The sequence below is a fragment of the Rhinolophus hipposideros genome (genome assembly GCF_964194185.1).
Source record: "Rhinolophus hipposideros genome assembly, chromosome: 1".
Classification (NCBI taxonomy): Eukaryota; Metazoa; Chordata; class Mammalia; order Chiroptera; family Rhinolophidae; genus Rhinolophus; species Rhinolophus hipposideros.
The window spans coordinates 36,179,532-36,201,609 of record NC_138047.1 but is presented as its reverse complement, the minus strand read 5'-3'; the positions used below and the strand labels follow the sequence as shown (position 1 = coordinate 36,201,609).

General features: G+C 37.9%; 1 protein-coding gene across 11 annotated transcripts in view; it reads right to left on the bottom strand.

The window, feature by feature from the left end:
- APBB2 (amyloid beta precursor protein binding family B member 2) overlaps positions 1-22,078 on the bottom strand; it is a 335,703-nt gene that overhangs the window by 253,769 nt on the left and 59,856 nt on the right. For 6 of the 11 annotated variants that reach the window (XM_081059386.1, XM_081059384.1, XM_081059394.1 and 3 more), the window contains exon 2: positions 16,948-17,103. The gene's annotated coding sequence lies outside the window, so the exon portion shown is untranslated. Of the gene's footprint in view, positions 1-16,936; positions 17,104-22,078 lie in introns of all 11 variants that reach the window. The other 5 variants (XM_081059391.1, XM_081059395.1, XM_081059387.1 and 2 more) reach the window with 1 other exon arrangement.

The following is a 22,078-nucleotide window of genomic DNA, read 5'->3' as shown; positions in this document are numbered from 1 at the left end:
AAAATGGGTTTTAAAAAAAATAACCCTATTAGAGACCAATCCTTTATTCAAACCAGGTGTATGACCAGGAATATCATCAGCAAAATGTGACATTTTTAGGTCCTTTATCTAAATGATCATCAAAGCCCTTTGAAAAACACCAAAAAACTCTCTCATTTCAATGAGTTTAATCTCAATTTAAGCCTTCTAATAATTTATGACCTTATAACAATTTATGTCCCCCAAATTCGACCATGCTATTCATTAATTCCATAAACACTTGCTGAGACTGTACTACGCAGCAGGCAGTGTTCTAGGTGCTCGAGATACGCCACTGAACAAACAAAACCCCTGTGCTCATGAAACTGACACTCCGGAAAGATACACACATCACGTCTTCTAATGCCCTCCCAACACAGTTCCCCTCCCAACTTCCCGGAGGGCACATGTATCTGCAGCCTCCTAGTTTCCCAAAGACAAAAGTTAGGAGCTATTTTACATTTTTCCCATTCCTTCACATCCTCCTGGGCTCTTCAATCACCATTTCAACCCTGCCACCTCTGCCTGACTTTCCTGATAGAATAACATTATCACCATCTACCTAAAAACCCCATCTATGAATGAGATGACCCTACTTCCTCCCCAGGCACTCCTTGCCACTCACCAAACCCTGTTCATCCCACACCTGGAATCCCTCCCCAGTCTCTTCTGGCCTCTCCATTCCCACCACCACAATCCAGGTCATTTTCCTTCTCAGCTGGTACCACATCCTCTCTAGAAGATGAAACCCATACAGCAGGAACAACGAACCAGCCACTTTTGAATCCCTAGCTCCTGGCAAACAGAAGGAACTCAATAAGCATGGGAGGTCGGTCCTCCTGCACCTGGCATTCTAGGTGCCTTCGCACATGGCCCCACTTCCATGTGTTGCCCATCGTCAGTCCCTCCGCACCACCCACATCTCCTGACTTCACAGACACATCCATTTGTCTTTGGACGCCTGCGTGCACACTCCAGCCTCCGTGCACACTCCAGCCTCCACACTGGTTCACACCGCTTCCTCTCCCTGAAATGTCATTGACTCTTCCCCCACCTATGTGCCTTGGAATGTCCAAATCAACACTGCAGGCCTGACTCAGAAAGGAAGAATGACTTGCTCCTTTGCTTGTGTTTGCACAGAACTCTGGACACACTGTATTAGGTCAATACACTTTGTTTTCTGTCTGTCTCCTCAAAAGACCATGCACTCTGAGGGCAGGGCTTGTGTTTTTTGTTTTTGTTTTTGTTTTCTTTTTTTTAATTTTTTTATTCCCAGTGACTGCTTTTCAGGATATATTAAGTGCCTCTTGAAAGCGACGTATTCATTCATGCAACACATAGTTATCAAGCACCAAACCTCCACTGAGCACTATTCTAGATGATGGGAATGTATCAGTGAACACAAACAAAACAAAACAAAACTATCCCTGCCTTTGGAATTTATAGTTATAAATTTATGTTTATATAAACTCCTCTTGGAATTTGCATTATAGTGGGGGGGAAGCTAATAACTTAAAACATAAGTAAAGTATGTTGTGTTACAAAGGGATAAGTTCTACAGGAAAAATTAAAGATGGGTAAGGATTTGGGGGAGACGAGCAGGAAGGTTGGCAGTTATCAGTATGTCATTCAGGGTAGGTAGAGTAGGTTTCACATACAGGGTAACATTCAATAAGAAAAAAATTTAGCCATGTGGATATCTGAGGGAAGAAGAAAGAGGTAATGTCAAGTCTCTTAGGCAGAAATATTCCCAGTGTGTTCAAAGGCCAGTGTGGTGGAGTGGAGTTAGATAGGGGAGAATATGAGGAGAAGAGGTCAGAGAGGAAAGCAAGGGCACCACATGGAATGTTCTGGGATCGTAAGGACTTCATCTTTTACTGTGAGGACAAAGAAATCTTTGCAAGTTTTGAGCACAGGACTGCCATGACATGATTTGACTTTTAACAGAAGCACTCTATTGAAAATAAAGTGTGGAAGGACAAGAACAGTATTACGGAAAGCAATTAGAATGTCTCAGGAATGATCCAGGTGAGACAGAATGGTAGGTCAAGGTGGCAACAATGGATATATTCTGAAGATCAAGTCAGTAAGCCTTTCTGATGGACTGGCCCTTGTACACAGGTCTACATTTCTTCCTTTTCATAGATAATGACAAAGCCCCAGCCTAGCCCTTCTCCTCAATCCTAGATGGCTGTGAAAGTCTCAAATTTGTTCTTCCCTTTCACAATTCTCTCCTTTCTTCATCCTACAAACTGCAGCAGGATTGGTGTTCAGCATGGTACTCAGAACCTGGTCACCGGGGATTTCTCATCAGAGTACAGACCTGCTCCAAAGCCCTACACCTACATCAGTCTCCTCAGTTTTTGTTATTAATGATACCCAGTGACAAAGGTATTGTTTCAGACTTTTCTGTATTATAAACATAAAGTCAACTATATACCTACACAAATATACACATATACATATTTTGAACACTATCTCCTTAATCTGCCTAATAGATTACAATTCCTACACTATGGTGCCAAGTAACTTGAAACATGGGGGTTACAAGTCCTGCCACAACTAAGCGCATGAAGGTCAGATGTCAGTACACAAGCTATAAAGAAGAAAAGGAAGACAGGGCAAAAATAAATATTACTAATTCTGATGAGTTACGTATCAAGTCATTTTAGGAAAAAAGCAATAAAAATTCTTTTGAAAGTAGAAAATTATATGGCTTGTTGATTTTTAAAAAGAAAACATCAATTATTATAGATTGAAATTATACAGATAAGGAATGTCACAATTAAAATGCCAAAGGTTAAAGACAAAGAGAGAATCTTAAAAGCAGCAAGAAAAAGAGAGTTAGTTACCTACAAGGAAGCGCCCATAAGACTGTCAGCTGATTTCTCAACAGAAACTTTGCAGGTCAGAAAGGCATGACAATGAAATAGTCAAAGTGATGAAAAGCGAGGACCTACAACCAAGAGTACTCTACCCAGCAAAGCTATCGTTTAGAATCAAAGGACAGATTAAGAGCTTCCCAGAAAAAAAAAAGTTAAAGGAATTCATCACTACCAAACCAGTAGTACAAGAAATATTAAAGGGACTTCTTTAAGAAGAAAAAGGAAAGAAAAAGACCAAAAATATATCAATAATAAAATGGCAATAACTAATTACCTACCAACAGCTACTTTAAATGTAAATGGATTAAATGCTCCAATCGAAAGACATAGGAGGGCTGAATGGATAAGAAAACAAGACCGTTACATATACTGCCTACAAGAGATTGATTTAGATCAAAAGATATACACAGACTGAAAGTAAAGGGATAAAAACAGATAATTCATGAAAATAGAAACAAACAAAAAAGCTGGTGTAGCAATACTTATACCAGACAAAACAGACTTTAAAACAAAGACTATAACAACAGACAAAGAAGGGCCCAGTAATCCCTTATGGGTATTTATCTGAAGAAATCCAAAACACTACTTCAAGGGGATGTATGCAACCACATGTTCATTGTAGTATTGTTTACAATGGCCAAGAGATGAAGGCAACCTGGGTGTCCATCAATGGATGAATGGATAAAGAAGAGGTGGTACATATATGAGGTCAGACAACTAAGTTTGCGAACCCCTCCTAGAAAAAGTGCTACATACCTCACTGCTGAATATCACTACAGTCACCTTCAAAGTACTCCCCCTGGGAAGCTATGCACTGATGCCAGCACCTAGTCCACCCTTCAAAGCAATTTTGGAACTCTTTTTCTGGAATGACCATCAGAGCTGTCATCATATTACCTTTGATGTCCTGAATGTCATCAAAATTTCCTTTGTCTTTGGGTAAAGAAAGCAGTCATAGGGGGCCAGGTCATGTGAGTAGGGAGGATGTTCCAATACAGTTATTTGTTTAAAAAACTCCCTCACAGACAGTGCCGTGAGAGCTGGTGCATTCTTGTGATGCAAGAGCCATGAAGTATTGGAAAAAAGTTCAGGTCGTCTAACTTTTTGACACAGACTTTTCAGCACTCCCAAATAGTAAACTTGGTTAACTGTTTGTCCAGTTGGTACAAATTCATCGTGAATAATCTCTCTGATACCAAAAAAGGTTAGCAACATCATTGCAACAAGTTCACGAACTTAATTGTCAGATCTCATATACAATGGAATATTACTCAGCCATAAAAAAAGTGAAATGTTTCCATCTGCAACAACATGGATGGACCTAGAGGGTATTGTGCTGAGTGGGGTTAGTCAGACAGAGAACAACAATGACATATGATTTCACTTATACGTGGAATCTAAAAAAAAAAAAAATGAAAAAAACAGAAACAGACTTATAGGCACAGAGAGCATTTTGAGGGTTGCCAGATGGGAGAGGCAATGGGGGGATGGGTGAAAAAGGTGAAGCGATTAAGAAGTACAAATTGGTAGTTACAAAATAGTCATGAGGATGTAGGGTAGAACATAAGGAATATAGTCAGTAACGTAATAATTATGTATGGTGTCAGATGGGTATTAAATTTATGGTGATCACCTCATAAATTATATACATTTCTAATCAGTATGTTGTACAGCTGAAATTAATATGATATTGTTTGTCCACTGTAATTGAAAAACAAAAAATTTTTAAAGAGAGAGGTTTGGTTTCCAGTTACAAAATAAGTCGTGGGATGTAAAGTACAGCATAGGGAACAGAGTCAATGACATCGTAATAACTATATATGGTGACACACGGTTACTAAACTGATTGTGGTGATCACTTTCTAAGATTTATAAATGTTGAATCAGTATGTTGTACATTTGAAATCATATAACACTGTCAATTATAATTAAAATAAGTCTAATTAAAAAGAAAACAATTGAGGAGTTAATTTTGGAAGAGGGGAGTCATCTCCTTTGACCTATGACCCATGTCGAGGGGTTTTAATTAAGAGGAGACCAAAATCTGGACACAGAAGTGAAAAGATATTTAAAAGGCAACTGGCTTTCTCTGCGCATCAGTCATTACTTCTAGTCCAAACAGGCAGGCCTTTCTTAGCAAACAGATTTCCTGATTAGCAATCAGATTTTGGAAACTTCCAAGGCTACCTCCAGCCTTTTGGCCTGAAAAGCAAACACAGTTCAGTCTAAAGCTCATATTTAAAGCAAACAAACTAAGCATAGAGGTACACTTTCAGACACACTTCAGCAGGATGGGATTCTTTGGCCTTCAAATCACACTTGGTAAATATCTCTGTCTCTTTCCTTTCTCTTTCTCACTCAATGTTTTAACTACTAAGCTTTCAGGAGAATGTCTGCTGGTTTAGCACATACTTTACTTCTCTTCCCACAAAAATTACCTACTTTCTCTGCATGCAAAGAGGACCAAAAAGACTGACAAATGAACGTTAGGAAAAAATGTACAGTGTTTTAAAAAATACTTAAAGTTTTATAAACTACATCAAAACGTAATGAAGCAAAATGATCCATGATCATACTGCCCAGGTAACCCCTGATTCTTTTTTGAAAGGAAAGAAAATAAATAAATGAACATGGTTAGAAAACTCAAATAATACAGAAAAGAAAAAAAATAAAATTTTTCCAGTATGTTAATAGTTCATATCTTTTCGGGGGGAAAGGGTATAGACCAGCATATATATTAAATTTATACAAAAGGTAATGAATGGTATTCATAAGATTTTGCAAAACATTTTTTCATTTTATATAGATACACACACACACACACACACACACACACACACACACACACACACATAATTCCAAATCAGCACACATACAGAGCTACTTCATTCTTTACAAACATGCTATAATATAACTTACAAAATATCTTGGCAGAGTTTTCAGTGAACCTATTTATGTAATTGCTTGGCAGTTTTAAATTTTGAAACAATCATACATTGCTCAATTACTCTCCAGTGGTGTCTACTTTAAAAAATACTTTAATTTCAAACAGTATTCCCTTTTCTGCATGTGTTGTATCACAACTAATCTGTTTTGTCTCAAACTGCAGCACAGTACTGACAACCAACCAACCCATCACAGACCATGTCAAGCTCTTCCAGACAACACAGACTATGAACCAAACCAGAAACACCTTAGAGCAACACCAGAGGTTGGCAGTCACGGCTTTGCAAAGGGTTCTGGATAGCTGACCTTTTGCTTTTTCCTACATTCTTTGCCTGAGACACAACTGCAGGAAAAGAAGGTGGGGAAGAGGAGGGGCAATCATCTGCTGGATACTTCCCTTAGTCCATCTGGGCTGCTATAACACAAGACCACAAACTGGGTGGCTTACAAACAACACAAATGTACTCCTCGCAGTTCTGAAGGCTGGAAATCCCGGATCAAGATGCCAGCATAGTCACCTTCGGGTGAGGGCCTCTTCCTGGCTCACGGCTGGCCTTCTTGCTGTGTCCTCACATGGTAGAAGGGCCTAGAGAGCTCTCTAGAGCACAGGGAATCCCACTCATGAGGGCACTACCCTTGTGACTTAAGCATCTCCCCAAGTTTCCCCAAGTCACCACCTCCTCACACTATCATCTTTGAGGGTTAGGATGTCAGTGTATGACTTATGAGGAAACACATTCATTTAGACCATTGCAGTACTGAACTAAGAATGCCAGCAGCTGAAAATACTAGGAAAGCAGTAGATACACAGGAGTCTCAAACCATCACGGAGTTGAACACCGTGGACCCTCCCCATTGTCCAAGTCTAGGGAGTCCCCTATGGCAGTCAATGTAGGAAGCTCCTTCCCCAAACAAGGACTGTAGAATGGGGGTGGGGACAGTCAGGAATGTCCGAGAAGAAATGTCCTTCCTTCCTTCACCAAGTAGCTGCTCAGGAGTGTCTGGTTCCCCTGGCAATCACATACCTCTGGGTTGGTCCACGCAGCAAGTTGGTGGAGTGCAAGGTGGGGCCACGTATCTTGGCTATAAAACCTGGGACACACTCCCCAATATGCCCCACATTTTTATCTCTACCTCTGAGGGTCCAATTAGGTCTTTTCCTCAGGTAAAGGGGCTTGAAAACTCCCTTTCCCGACAACCTTCTACTTCTACTCATTTATCAAAAATAATAAAATGCCAATTCTCCAGATTAATCTACATCCACATTATTTTCTCCTTGAAAATTCCAGAGCATACTACTCATATATGACTTTGGGCCTTTATTATCCATTCAGTTATACAAATAACGAAAGATATAAAAGTGATAAAGAGAGAGAGAGAGAGAGAGAGAGAGAGAGAGAGAGAGAGAGAGAGAGAGTTTTCCACAGGCCAACCACTTTATAGGTAATGCTTTTATTTACACTGGGATATATTAAAGTTTGAGAAAAAGTTCAGACCCAAATTTAAATTGGTAAATGTGAGACTTAGATAAAACCATTTGATCTTTCCAATTCTCAGCTCCTTTATCTATAAAATAGGGTAACACTGTCTCTCTCAGAGGATTGATGTGAAATTCAAATCAAGTTCCTTCCCCCATTCCTACCCCCATCAAAGGCTGAGAAAGTGCTTAAGTACTTAGCACACTAGACATGCTCAATAAAGTGTTAGCTCTCCCAAAAGAGCTTGCATTCTGGCTGTCTCTCCCCCAGGATACTATATTTTATTCCCTCTAGCAACTACCAAAGTAGATTTCCATAGAGGATAGATACTATTGACAAGTTAACTCGGAATGTAACTGAATTGCACTGAACTATTAATAAGTAAAAGTCAGCATCTCTTATGACTCATAAGTGAATGAATGCCTGCTCAAGATCAGTGGTCATTTTAAATCTAATTTTACAATCATCGAGGGCCTAAAGTCATGGTTGGAACTCCAGACTTTTTATTTCTGAGGTAAGTCTTTGGCAGTCACTAACTACCCTCTTACTTTCCTGGGCACTGTCACGCTTTAACCAGAAACAAGAAAAGAGACACAGCACTAACAAACTATTTGCGACTTTAAATCTTAAAAATAAAATCACCTTTATTAAACCAAGCGTAGAATCATTAATAAGTTTCTAAAATCTGTTCTAAAAGGGCCTCAGCTATATGATGACTGCAGGAAAAACTGTTTTAATTCTTATAAAGGGTACAGTAGGGGTGGCTGGATGGTGGCTCAGTTGGTTAGAGCACGAGCTCTAAACAACAGGGTTGTTGGTTCAATTCTCACATGGGCCAGTGAGTTGTACCCTCCACAACTAGATTGAAGGACAACGACTTGACTTGGAGCTGATGGGCCCTGGAAAAACACACAGTTCCCCAATATTCCCCAATTAAAAAAAAGGGTACGGTAGCAGATTGTACAAAGCAATTTCCTAAGGCAAGCTAGACTGATGTTGGTAATCATTTTTAAACAAATTACTAGGCTTAGGTACTATGTAAAAACATCCAACAGACTATTTTTATTTATGAATGAAATGGAGGATCAATTCTTATTTGAACAAATAATAATCAATTTGGAAATTTTGGAAGTTTGAACAGTTCAGTGTCAAGAATACAGATCTTATTTGGACAGTATATCAAATTAAATGTTTTATTCATTATAGGTCTCTATCAGACCGAGACACCACTACTTGTAACTACCTTAAAATATATACATTAAAATAAATAACAACTGACTATATGTCACTCTAGTATGGTATCTTTGGAGGCTTATAAAGAAAACCTAATACTTCACAGATTATTTAACATAAAAATATAAAGACAAGCAAAAAAACAAAACACGTAATATTCCAAACTCTATTAATATATTTGTCATAAAATCCTCATTACAGATTTACACAAAAATGGTTTCTCCTAATAAAAACAAGTGCCAGGCACTCTCTTTATTCTTGCATTGGCTCACTGAATGTGTCTAAATTGATCTGATTTATCTTCCTTTGCAACCAAATGATTAAAAACGGGCTGGAGTCATCACAATGTAATTGTACCACCACTCAAATCTGTTTTCAACAGCTCAATCATTCTGAACTCTAACTTCATCAGCACAACACTCTACTCAATGAAAGGGCAGATAAGAGGTTACCATCACCCAGCTATATTTTGTTTCAACTTCCTAAGGAAAACAAGACCAACAAGACCAAATCCTCCTAGAACATTATATTACATTTCTCATAGGGTCATTCATCATTCTGCAAATAGGTCACAAAGATTTTTAAAAGGGCACCAAAGAAAAAAAAAGATTGAAAGGAGTGATTGGGTTAAAAGATTTGTGATACCCACCTCCAGGATCCTAGGGATATAAATGAAAGCTTATCTATGGCTTTTTCTTTTAAATGAATAAAAAGAATAACTCCACATTGCTCTGTGGATGCATTTTTATGAAGTGACATCATCAGCCAAAGGACTGCAAAGGGGCCAGGTAACAAACATCTCAGTTCCCATCAAGCTGGTCTACCAGGTTGAAATGAGAAGATTGCAAAGAAAGAGCAGGAAGCAGATAAGCGATCCTGGAGAACTGAGCCCTCTGGAAGGTGGGAGGCATGGCTTGACCTACTAATGGAACTGTAGAAAACATGTTTTAAATCTAACAATGTGACTCTAATACCTGAGGAAAACCTAGTGGCAGAAATCAGCTTTTAGCTATACGTCACAGAAAGGAAATGTCCGTGAATTTCACCAATACCAAATTTATATATGTTTCTACATTAAAAATAAAAGTCTGTCCCCAAACAAAATTATAACTTCACTAGAAAACAAAATGAAAGAAAATGACCTACTGAAATCCAAACATCCCAATAAAGCGCTGATGTTTTTATTCCTTTTCAATCGTTATGCATTCACAATTCTTACAGAGTTGTAACTAAAGGAGAGATATAAATTTACAGTCTTTACATTTCTCATACAGATATATTCATGTCTGAACAGTAATCTATTGAGAACTATACTAATACAAAGACAAAAATAGCACAGATAAATACAAAAATACAGCTAGTATTTTAATATTATGAAAAATGTCCAATTTTCATAAAACAGAAAACCATACTATGTTCCCAAAATCCAAGACATAGTAATTCATAATTTTTCATTTAGTAAATAATACTTTTGTGAAATGTAACTTTCTCTGTATAAAACACCCAATTTGTATAATAACTATTAATGAAAATTCTTGAAATAATATACTAAACTTGGAAATCCTCAGTTAGTAGTTATTGGTAATGATGAGGACAGAGGTAATCAAAATTTTTTAATTTAATCTGCTTTATTCAAATGGATAATTTGCATAAAAATGCTTACCACTTTTATAAAAAAGAAGCTATTTTTAAAAAATTTTTCAATTATAATTGACATTCAGTATTATATCAGTTTCAGGTGCACAGCATAGTGGTTAGACATTTATATAACTTAAGAAGTAATCCCCCCCAGTAAGACTTGCACCCACTTGACAATGTACATACTTAACATGATATTATTGACTATATTCCTTATGCTGTAGTTTACATCCTGGTGACTATTTTGTAACTGCCAATTTGTATTTTTTAATCCCTTCACCTTTTCACCCAGCCCCCCAACTACCCACCCCTCTGGCAACCATCAATTTGTTCTCTGAATCTATAAGTTTGTTTCTGGTTTGTTTGTTCGTTTGTTTTGTTTTCTAGATTCCACAAAAAAGTGAAATCAGAAAAAAAAGTCTTTTTGATTCAAAGTAATTTATGTAGTAATCTAGAAAATGCATTTAGATTGATTTGTATTCTCTTCTACCATTTCAGATTCCCATAGTTATCCCACAGAGAAATAACCAGAGACTAGTACTTTTAACAGTGACCCAAACAGGAATGGAGAGGAAGAGTAGCAAAGATACAATAATAGTCTATAAAAAAAATTTTTTTTTAATTTTTTAATAAGGGCGATATAGTGCAGTGTATGCCCATTTCTTGAAAAGTCTTTTTTCATAGAAAAAGTGTATTGCAAAAACCTAAGTGAAGTGTGGCCCTGGCGTAAGGAACAAAACTGAAAGTACAGAAATAAACCCTTATATTTATGGTCAATTAATTTTCTACAAAGGTACCAAAATAAGTCAATAAGTAAAGGATAGTCTTTTCAACAAATGATTGGGACAATTGGATATTCATATGCAAAACAAAATGGAACAAAATTGAACATAAACCTGAACCTTCCACCACACACAAAACTTAACCAAAAATGGATCATAGACCTAAATGTAAGGACTAAGAAAACAAATGTTCTAGAAAGAAACATTAGAGAAAATACTTGTGACCTTTGGTATGGCAAAGAATGTTTAGAAACAAACATCATGAGCTTTGGGAAAAAAATAATACATTGAACTATATTACAATTAAAAACTTTTGATCCTCAAAAGACATCATTAAAAAAGCAAAAAAACAAGCCAGAGACTGGGAGAAAATATATGCAAACTCACATGTCCAATAAGACAAATAATCCAAAATAAAAATATGCAAAGGATTTAAATAGGCATTTCCCCAAAGAAGATACAGGAGCAGCAAAGAAGCCACTCCATTGATTCGATTACTAGCTTAATTTAATTATGAGGAGATAAATTTCATAATTACCATCTCCTGCCCTTTCCAAAAATCTACATAATAGAATGATTTCATTAGAAACACTAAAGCATGTTACTTTGTGATTCTCATATCAGTAAAGTTTTCACCTTACTATAAAAAATAGTAACATCCAGATTGCACAAGAAAAAAAACTATCTCTAGTCACAGATGATATAACCAGGTATGTAGAAAATCCTAAGGAAGTCACATACAAAATAAAAGACTCTCAGTACTGATAAACAAATTCAACAAGGTAGAAGAAAACAAGAGCAATATACAAAAATCAATTTTATTTCTATACACTTAGCAATGAATGCTCTAAAAATAAAATTGAAAAACTGATTCCATTTATAAAGGCATCAAAAAAAATAATACTTAGGAATAAATGTAACAAGAAGTACAAGCTTTGTTCCCTAAAAACAACTGAACACCTTTGAAAGAAATTAAAGAAGACCTAAATCAATGGAAACACACCCCATATTCATGGATCAGAACTCTTAAGATGGCAAGATGGCAATACTCAAATTTCTCTAGAGATTCAACACAATTCCTATCAAAAAGCTGATCAAAAAAATCAATTAATATAATTCATTATATCAATAAGCTAAAAAAGTAAAATCATATGGCCATATCAATATACATAGAAAAAGCATCTGATAAAAATCCAACATCCACTCATGACAACTCTCAGGTAACTAGGAATATAGGAGAACTTCCTCAACTTGATTAAAAAAAAATCTACAAAAACCTACAGCTAACATTATACTTAATAATGAGAAACTAATGTTTTCCCACTAGATTAAAAACAAGGCATGATGCTACCTCTCACCATTCCCATTAGACATCATATTAGAAGTCCTAACTAGTGAAATAAGACAAGAAAATAAAAGGAATACAAATTGGTATGGAAGAAGTAAAAATGTCTTTGTTCACATATGACATGATTGTCTATGTAGAAAATCCCACAGACTCAACAAAAAAACTCCTGGAACTAATAAGCAATTATAGCAAGTTTACAGGATACAAAGTTAATACACAGAAGTCACTTCCTTTCTTATATACCAGCAATAAACAATTGGTATTTGAAATTAAAAATACCATACTATTTATATTAGCACCAAAATAAATGAAATACTTAGATATAAATCTAACAAAATATGTACAAAATCCATAAAGGAAAACTACAAAACTCTGATGAAAAAAATCAAGTAAGATCTAAAGAAATAGTTATTTTACATATATAAATAGGAAGATTCAATTGTCAGGGTATCAGTTCTTCCCAATTTGACCTACAGACTCAACACAATCTCAATCAAAATCCCAGCAAGTTATTTTGTGGATATTGATAAACTGATCCAAACGTTTACATGGAGAAGCAAAAAACCCAGAACAGCCAATAAAATATTAAAGGACAAGAACAAGGTCAGAGGACCAACAATATTGATCTGCAGATTTACCATAAGCTACAGTAATCAAGACAGTATGGATTGGTAGACGAACAGACAAATAGATCAATGGAAGAGAACAGAGAGCCCAGAAATAGACTGAAACAAATACAGTCAACTGATCTTTGATAAAGGAGCAAAAGCCATTCAATGAACAAAGGATAATGATTTCAACAAATGGTGCTGGAATACCCGGACATCCACATACGGAAAATGAATGTAGACAAAGACTTTACACCTTTCACAAAAATTAACTCATAAACCTAAAAGTAAAATGTAAAACTATGTAACTCCTAGAAGATAACATAGGTAAAAACCTAGATGGCCTTGGGTTGGCAGTGACTTTTCAGATATAAAACGCAATAATCCATGAAAGAAATAACTGACAAGTTGGACTTCATTAACATTAAAAATTTCTGCTATGAGAAAAAAAATTGTCACCCTTTCCCATCTTGCAAGATGGTGGGTGAAAAAGCTGAGAAGTCGGACATGAAGGAGAAAAAACCTGAAGCCAAGCAGGCTGATGCTTGTGGCACACTTAAGAAGGGCAATCTCAAGGCCAAAACGTCTAAGAAGGGGAAGCCCCACTGCAACCCAAACCCTGTCCTGGTCAGAGCAACTGGCAGATGTTTCCGATCAACTATGAATTTCCTAAAGGAATTCAGCAGCTAAATCCAGGATTGAAAAGAAAAAAAAGGAGAAGGTTCTAGCTACTGTCACAAAACCAGTTGTTGGTGAAAAGAATGGTGGCACTTGTGTGATTGAACTTCGCAAAATGCCTACATACGACACTGCTTAAGATGTGCCTCAAAAGCTATTGAGCCGCGGCAAGAAACCCTTCAGTCAGGACGAGAAAATGTGGAGCCAGCATCAGTGCTGGGACCATTCTGGTCATCCTCACTGGGTGTCATAGAGGCCAGAGGGTGGTTTTCTTGAAGCAGCTGGGCAGTGGCTTGCGACTTGTGACTGGACCTCTGTCCCTCAATCTAGTCCCTTTGCGTAGGACACACCAGAAATCTGTCATCTCCACCTCTACCAAAATCGGTATCAGTGGTATGAAAATCCCCAAACATCTCACTGGTGCTTACTTCAAGAAGAAGCTGCACAAGCCCAGACACCAGAAGGGTGAGATCTTCAGCACAGAGAAAGAGAAATACAAGATTACAGAGCAGCGCAAAGTTGATCGGAAAGCTGTGGATGCTGGTAGGAATGTAAAATGGTACAGATACTTTGGAAAACAGTTGGGCAAAACAAACAAACTCTTACCATACAATCCAGCAATCATGCTCCTTGGTATTTACCCAAAGGGGTTAAAAATTTATGTCCACACTAAAACCTGCACACTAATGTTTATAGCAGCTTCATTTATAATTGCCAAAACTTGGAAGCAACCAAGACGTCCTCCCGTAGGTAAAGGGATAAATAAACTGCAGTACATTCAGACAATAGAATATTACTCATCATTAAAAAGCGCTATCAATCCATGAAAAGACACAGAGGAATCTTAAATGCATATTGCAAAGTGAAAGAAGCCAATCTGACAAGGCTATATACCATATGATTGCAGCCATATGACATTCTGGAAAACTATGGAGACAGTAAGAAGATCAGTAGTTGCCAGGAATTCACGGGGAGGGAAGGAGAGATGAATAGTTAGAACACGGGATTGTCGGGGCAGTAAAAGTACTGTGTGTGATACTGTCACGGTAAATACATATTATTAAATACTTGTCAAAGCCCATAAAATGTACAACAGAGTGAACCTAATGTAGACGACAGACTTCAGTTAATAATAATAGATCGATATTGGCTCAATAATTGTAACAAATGTACCGAACTACTTACTGCGAGATGTGAATAACAGGAAAAACAAGGTGGGGCGTGGGGAAGGAGGCTCTATACTTTCTGCTCAATTTTTCTGTAACCTATAACTGTCCTCCCCAAAATAAAGTCTATTAACTTTTTTAAAAAAGCAAACAATTATTAAAGAATTAAATAAAATAATAATAAAATCAAACATTAAGGAGAGGAAACAAATCTTTAAAATTCATGACACACTCGGAATTCTGCTTAGAACAGAAAGACAACTGAGATTTTGGTGAGAAAAGCTGCTGTGACCCTGTGGTGTTATAATAAACTCTGGACGGCTCTCTGATAACCTCTCATTTGGCTGTTCCCAAAACAATTGTGTTTACAGTAAATACTAAGATGCTACTACTAGCAAGCTCTGAAATTATCTTCCTTATCTGCAATTTATTTTAACTATAGACTCTGGAAAGCCTCCCTTTCTTTCAGATTCAGAAATACTTAATTGAATTATTTTTTCTAACTGTTTCTGAAGACTAAATCCTATTTCCCCTTTGTTAAATAACAGTTCTCTCTGCTAGTCCCTCTACCACCCAGCAGATTTCATAATTCCATCTCTTCTACTCTCATAGAACTTAGTTCTTACATCTGGTGATACATTTTCACACCCACAGCTAGCCGAATACCGATCTAGTCTACCCCCTCCACTTGGAGCTCCTGAATACAGGAACTGTGACAGTCATTTCATGCCAAACCTAAAAGGCATCACCAATCACAATGTTTGCAGATGTAAGTGATGGACACGTACCTCAAATGAGCTAGCTAACCTGCCCAGAAAGTGAAACCAGAGTGCTGGCTTTAGGTGCTATAGAATCCCAGTGTGTGTGTGTTGTGTGTGTGCACACGTGTGTTCACATGTGTCTGTGTGTGTGTCCACTATCACCACCCCCCCCCCCGCTCCATCCCCATCTCATTTCCTCCCTCTCCCTGCTCTGATGTCCTCTGTGTTGACTTCCTTCTCAAAAAGGCTTTTCCGAAGTGGTAGCAAGGAGAGTCACGAGCAGCTCCAACTTAACAAACCCACGAAAAGGAAAAACTTCTTTGCAACAGTTTCAGGGACAATACTGGGGCTCCTCCATACACTGATCCTTGGGACCCTGAGCGGCCAAGCTTGTAGCACATGCCCGTAACAGAGACAGTGGGATCATCTCGTCTAACTACACAGGCTGGAAACAAAGCAAGGGTGACTGACTGCCCAGGGAAAATGTGGGTCATTTGTTGAAAGAAAAAGGATGTGGGGTGGGCAAAGTCAACATCTCCAGTCACAGGCTCTTAAGACTGCTGATTCGCTCCTCTCTAGCGAGTATTTATCATTATTATGCATGTAACAATATACATAATCCAAGTTACCCACAGATTATCCAACAGAAAATGTTTGCACTGCCTGTCCCTGTACAATATACTTTCTCAAAATGAATTATTTTCCACCTTATTGCCACAAGTGAAGTTGTTTATACAGTTTCCTTCTCCTGGTCCACAGTTAACCTATTTTGCACTTATTTATATGTCTATTATTTTCAGAACATTTCTTCTCCTTTGTCCTACATGAATATCTTAATGTCAAAAGTACACTGCTGAAATCAAACGTGTCGCTCGCTTTTGTTTGGGGAAGATAAAAGTAAAAACTTGCCAAGCAAACTAGAGTAGCACAGAATACCCCGCACCAAACAAAAGTCAGGTTTCCATGATCCACCTTGGACGGTGTAAATACGCAAACGAGGGCAAGTCTCGGAAAGTACCAATACCAGTCCCTGCTTTCTCAGGGTCACTGCCTTTTCTGGAAACTAAAGCGAAAATCACCGAGTCTGTTATGGGTGGCCTCTGGTGGTGGCTTCTTATATATTTGCGCTTGTGATCTTTTTTCTCTCTTCTCTAAGTGAGGAAAAGATGAGCAAAAGAGGGTGGGAGAGAAGAAAGGAAAAAGGAAGAGAGAAAGAGGAAGACAACAACACATTGTACACAGAAGTTTGTCAGGATATAGCTGCCATTTATGTGATGCTAGAAATCTCTTAGATAACTGGAATGATTACGTGGGGTTGTTGCAAAATCACTTCATGGAATAAACAAAGCAACTTTTCCTTTCCAAACCCCATCTACTTTATCCAGCCTCTCTTACCTTATACCAACCTGATTTTGCTTAAGTTATGGTCTGTCTCGGGCTTTCACAGCAGCTTTCTTTTATGGATTTTCCATCCAGCAAATGTTTCTGTTCCACCGCTGGGCAGATCTGACCACACCATGCTTGGCTACAGACCGCAGCAGCTCACCCACAGCAGCTCCAACCTGGAGGGCAAAGGCCAGAAGCCGTTATAGGGATGTAGATTCACAAACACTCTCTCTCTCAAGAGTGTATGTTTGGCAGAATAACTCCAAACCTCTCCCAAATATTTAAAATCATTAATGAACAGGGACAATAGCTTATGAGGTGTTCTAAATACAAGCTTGGGCTATTCTAAGGGGGAGGGCTGAAGTATTTAATCACTATTGAAAAGGTTTGGCTAAATGATTATACTGTTTGTGGAAAACTTAAAAGCCAGATGTTTTAATTAACCATAGAAAACACAAGCTACAACTAAAATTTCATGAACACACTGATCTGCCCTGTGGAAAACCACAGGAATGTTCTGGCAAGGCTCAGTCTGAATTCTTGGGACACAGAGGGCTGGAATCATTCCCCTTAGGAACTTGAACAGAAAATTAACTTGCTCAATATGTTTTTAAAAAAGTAAAATGAAACCCAGATTTAATCGCAATCAAATATAAAAACATTTCAGGACTTCAAAGGCACCACCAAAAGACACATAAGGGAAAGGTCATAAAAAATTCCAAGTGGTTCAGAATTTAGAACGTATTTTCAATGCAAAGTGAATGGTGCAACAGAAGGTTTTATAGGCTAAATAATCCAAAGGGAAAGCTAATCACCTTTCACCTCATAACAGAGGAAAACGATATATGAAACCAATATTCAACACATGAATCATAAATATTATCAAAAGTATAATATATTTGAGCAAAAGAAATCTCTTAACTATCCTACTTCATGCCAAACCTGTGGCCTGGCCCACAGTAGATAGCTACCATGCTTCAGCATGAAGAATCATGGCATCCAGAAAAACAGTGTTAAAATAGTGTATGCTCCCTGACGTTGCAGCTAACAATTCTGGTACAGAAATCTAAACTGAGTGGACCTTATAAAAGTAATTAGTGAACAATTAAGAACTAATAGATTAGGAAATCTTCATCTGTTAATTATAGTAATAGTTATGACAGCATCTATACATGCTAAATATTGAAAGCCTATTCAAAAAAAAAAGAGGGAACAAGACAAATGTTATTTTCAGATATTGGGTCCATAATTCTATTTCTGTAAGTCAAAACACACCCCGTCACAAGCATGCCAAGCATAATATTACATTAATCTCTCCCTACATTCGGAATCTTAGTTCCAAAAATCATCTCAAAAGGAACACAGTAGGAAAAAAGCAAGATATGAAGTTATATACGGATGGTATGATACCAATTTTGTTCTATACAAACCGAGTGTATATAATCTAAAGACACCAAACTATAACTAAAGCTATTTCTGGGTCATGGAATTAGAAGGTATTTCTATGTCCTTCTTGGTGTTTTCCAAATTTTCTACAATATGTATTGCTTGTAGTATTCGAATATTTTTAAATAAGATTTTTATAAATAGTACGGAATACACGTCAGAAATGGGATAGGACACTGTTTTAGCCTGATCTGTGGGCTTCCTCTTATCTGAACAATAAGGACTAATTAAGTCGTCGTTTATCTGAACCCAGTAATTTTTAATTTAGAAGTTCAAAACCCATGTCCAGTAACCCTTTCAAGGCTAACAACAGTACTTTCCTAGAAAGAAGAAAAAATTTTTTCTTTTCTGCAAACTCGCCACTAAGAGACAGCAAGACCATGGTTATTTCCCTCCCTAACTAATGCCCCCAAACTTCTCTATCACTGGCCACGCCATACACTTGTCATTGAATTAAAAAGAGTGCCTCCTCAGTGTTACCTACAATTGCAGAGGAGCACAGCCCTCAGTGGACACTGCCCCACTCCATGTCCTAGACTCTTAGCATCTCAGAAAACACAATGGTGGAATCTTAACACTGGAGGACTTGGCAATCCAGCATTCCAAGGAGCCCCACCCTACCCCCAGTTTACAAATGAAGACACGGATGCTGAGAGAGGTCAAATGTTTTTACAGAGGCCACACAGTCTGCAGAGCAGAGACCAGAGTCCAGGTCACCTGCCTCCACTTTGACCAAGTGCTTTCCTACCATGACAATGTCTCAGCACGCACTCTTTGCAATACAAGTTTGTATGAACCATCCTACCATGGTAAATTCATATCAGCAAAACCAGAAGAACAAGACAGAAATTTGTTGCACCAAAAATGAAATGCATGCAGGAAAAAAAGCCAAGACTCAACCGCAGGCTAAAAAAGACTGCCCAGAACACGTTCCATCGGAGAAACAATGGGTGCAGTGTGCTCGGGCAGCAGGTGTCCTGAACAGAAACTGCCTATCACACAGAACTGCCTTTCTGGTCCTAGTACTTGCTCTGTTGATAACAGCACATTCCCACTGCTCAAAGCTGGACAGAAGATTTTCAACAAGATAAGACTACACTTGCACAAGCCATCTGGAAGAGACAGGTAGGAGGCTTGCTCACCAAAGTGTGGGAAATAAGTGATTTATTGGCGTCAAGTCTAGTCTCTTCCTTCCAAAAGGACTCAAGTCTTAGGGAAGAGACATTCATGATTCCAAAAACTAAGAAAATAAGAGTCACCAAAGAACTAAATTAAACTAAAATAATTCAGATGCTTCATATCTTATGTCTGATATGACCTTACAGAGTAAGCAGGATTTTTCTCTTTTCTTCTAAATGATTTATTTGAAATATTGCTCACCTCCACTTCTTTCTTAGCATTTACTCACACCACACCAATCAGAAACCTAAAAGCCCCTCACAAAATGTGAAAATAGCCTGAGAAGAAGGAGAGAGAAGAGGACGGATGGCAATGACAAACTCAGAATCGCTCTATGAAAAGCCTTTATGGAGTTCACTTCTCGTCGCCATTCCCCTACTGTGCAGCAGGGCAACAAAGGCATGAACTGTGAGGCAGCTAATAAAAAGCTGCACCGAGGGATGATGTGATCGGAGGGATGATGTGATCTCGCTTTGTAAGAGCCAGAACAAACACAATGGCCCTGTCCCACCTCATCTGAGAAATCAGGCACCTCATGAGTGCCTGATTCCTCCCCAAACCGTGTCTTTTCCTCCCCAAACCGCTCCTCAAGTCCCCATATATTTCCATGGTTGGGTCCTGCAGGAAAGACCGTACAGGCAATTTATTCCCATCTATGACTCCGTTCTAATACTCAAGGTTAACGTCCACCACCAGCACCAGGAAATAGATTCTTGTTGCTATTTCACAATGAAATCAAAGCTTTGTGGTGAGTATTGTTCAAATCACTCCTGAAAGTCATTTGTAAGGTAACGGCAGTATGTTTAAATCTAGCAGTCTGGTAGAATGAACTCTGACCTACTAATCAAATCAGGGACAATCCTGCTGAAGTCAACAAATTATCTTTTTCCACAGAGACTGAAAAAGAAATTGGATCAGATTCACAGATTTTAAAATCCTTACTTACCTGAAACCTTGGCTGTGTGTTGTTTAGGGTGTTTTTGCCTTTGGCAAAATGTGCGCCCAGATATTGCCACCATGTGAGAATCTGAAATGTTTGGCTAGCATTTTATTTTTTTATTCTAATGCCACAGGGAAGGTTTCTATTTCTCGAGCCTGATTCCAGAAATATCTGCCAGGCCAATTCAACACTTCTGAAATTTCTAACTCAGAATGATCAGGAGGACCAGGCAAGCATATGTTGGAGAACATTCCCCTCACAGCTTTGGAAATTTGATTTTAAAAACTTAGATTCACAGTATCAACAAATTTACATCTTACAATGTTTGGGAGAGGAAAGTATAAATTCTATGAAATAATGCTGGCTTTTACTTTTTACTTCTAGTTTACTTTTTTTCCAAAAAGAATCTATCCTAGATGCCCATCACGGGCGACCAAATGAATAACCCAAACTGGCAGCCCACAAAGTTTGTGGTGGAGGAAGACATTATGGCCATTTGAAAAAGGTTTCATGTAGTAACTTCCCCTGTCATACTCTCCAGTAAAGAGAATTTCAGTGGTGGGGGGAATAGGTGGAGAGGGGAAATGTATGCTTATTAATGTTTTAAGACTGTTCTGGAAAGGACATGGGATGAAGAAATTAGCACAGTTAGAAGTTCGAGTCCCAACTCTGCTACTTATGACCCAAGGTTTCCTGGGACAACTAACTTATTCTCTTTAAACCTCGGTTCCACCATTTGTAAAACGGGGATGACACTATCAACCAACTTCATGGGATTGTCAACCGATGAAACCAAATGCAAGAGTAGCACAGAAATTTTGAAGGCACTATGTATTCGTTCAACAAATATTTACAGTCCTGTAATAGCTACAGTCCTGCCAGACGTGGCACTGAGAATACAACCACAAGGACCGAGGGGAAGGCAGGTACAAGGAGCTGTGAGAACAGGCAGGCAGCCTCTGATCCAAACACCAGACACATATCATATCACGTATTGTTACTTTTACGAGCCCCTGAGAAAGTTTCTCAGTGAAAAGTGGCAGATGCGGTTTTCAGTTTTGATTGTCTAATTGTTAGCTCAATATTTAGTACACTTTCTATTGAACACTCACTATGTATCAGGCACTGTTCTAGGTGCTGGTGACTTAACACCGAACAAAATTTCTGCCCTAATGGAACTGATATTTCAGTCATTGCTCATCTATCTGAAAGGCAAAATACATGCACTAAATAGATTTAAGCAGCAAGGCTGCTTCTGCTGCAATACAGTGATCTTTTTTTATTAAAGTTTATTGGGGTGATGATGGTTAGTAAAATTACATAGGTTTCAAGTGTACAATTCTGTAATACATCATATATATAAATGATTTTTTAAGCCAAAATTTTAATTGAGTTAAATACAGTAAATATTTTATATCTTATTATCTCCAGGCCACATTTTGCAATATACCAAGTAACTGCCATCATATAAAATGTGCTCTTAAGTTTGAGGGATTATGATTTGTGTATGTGTTAGCACAGAATGGAATACCCGCTACACAACAATATCCACCCCCAAGGAAAAAGAACACATTCTGGAATCTATG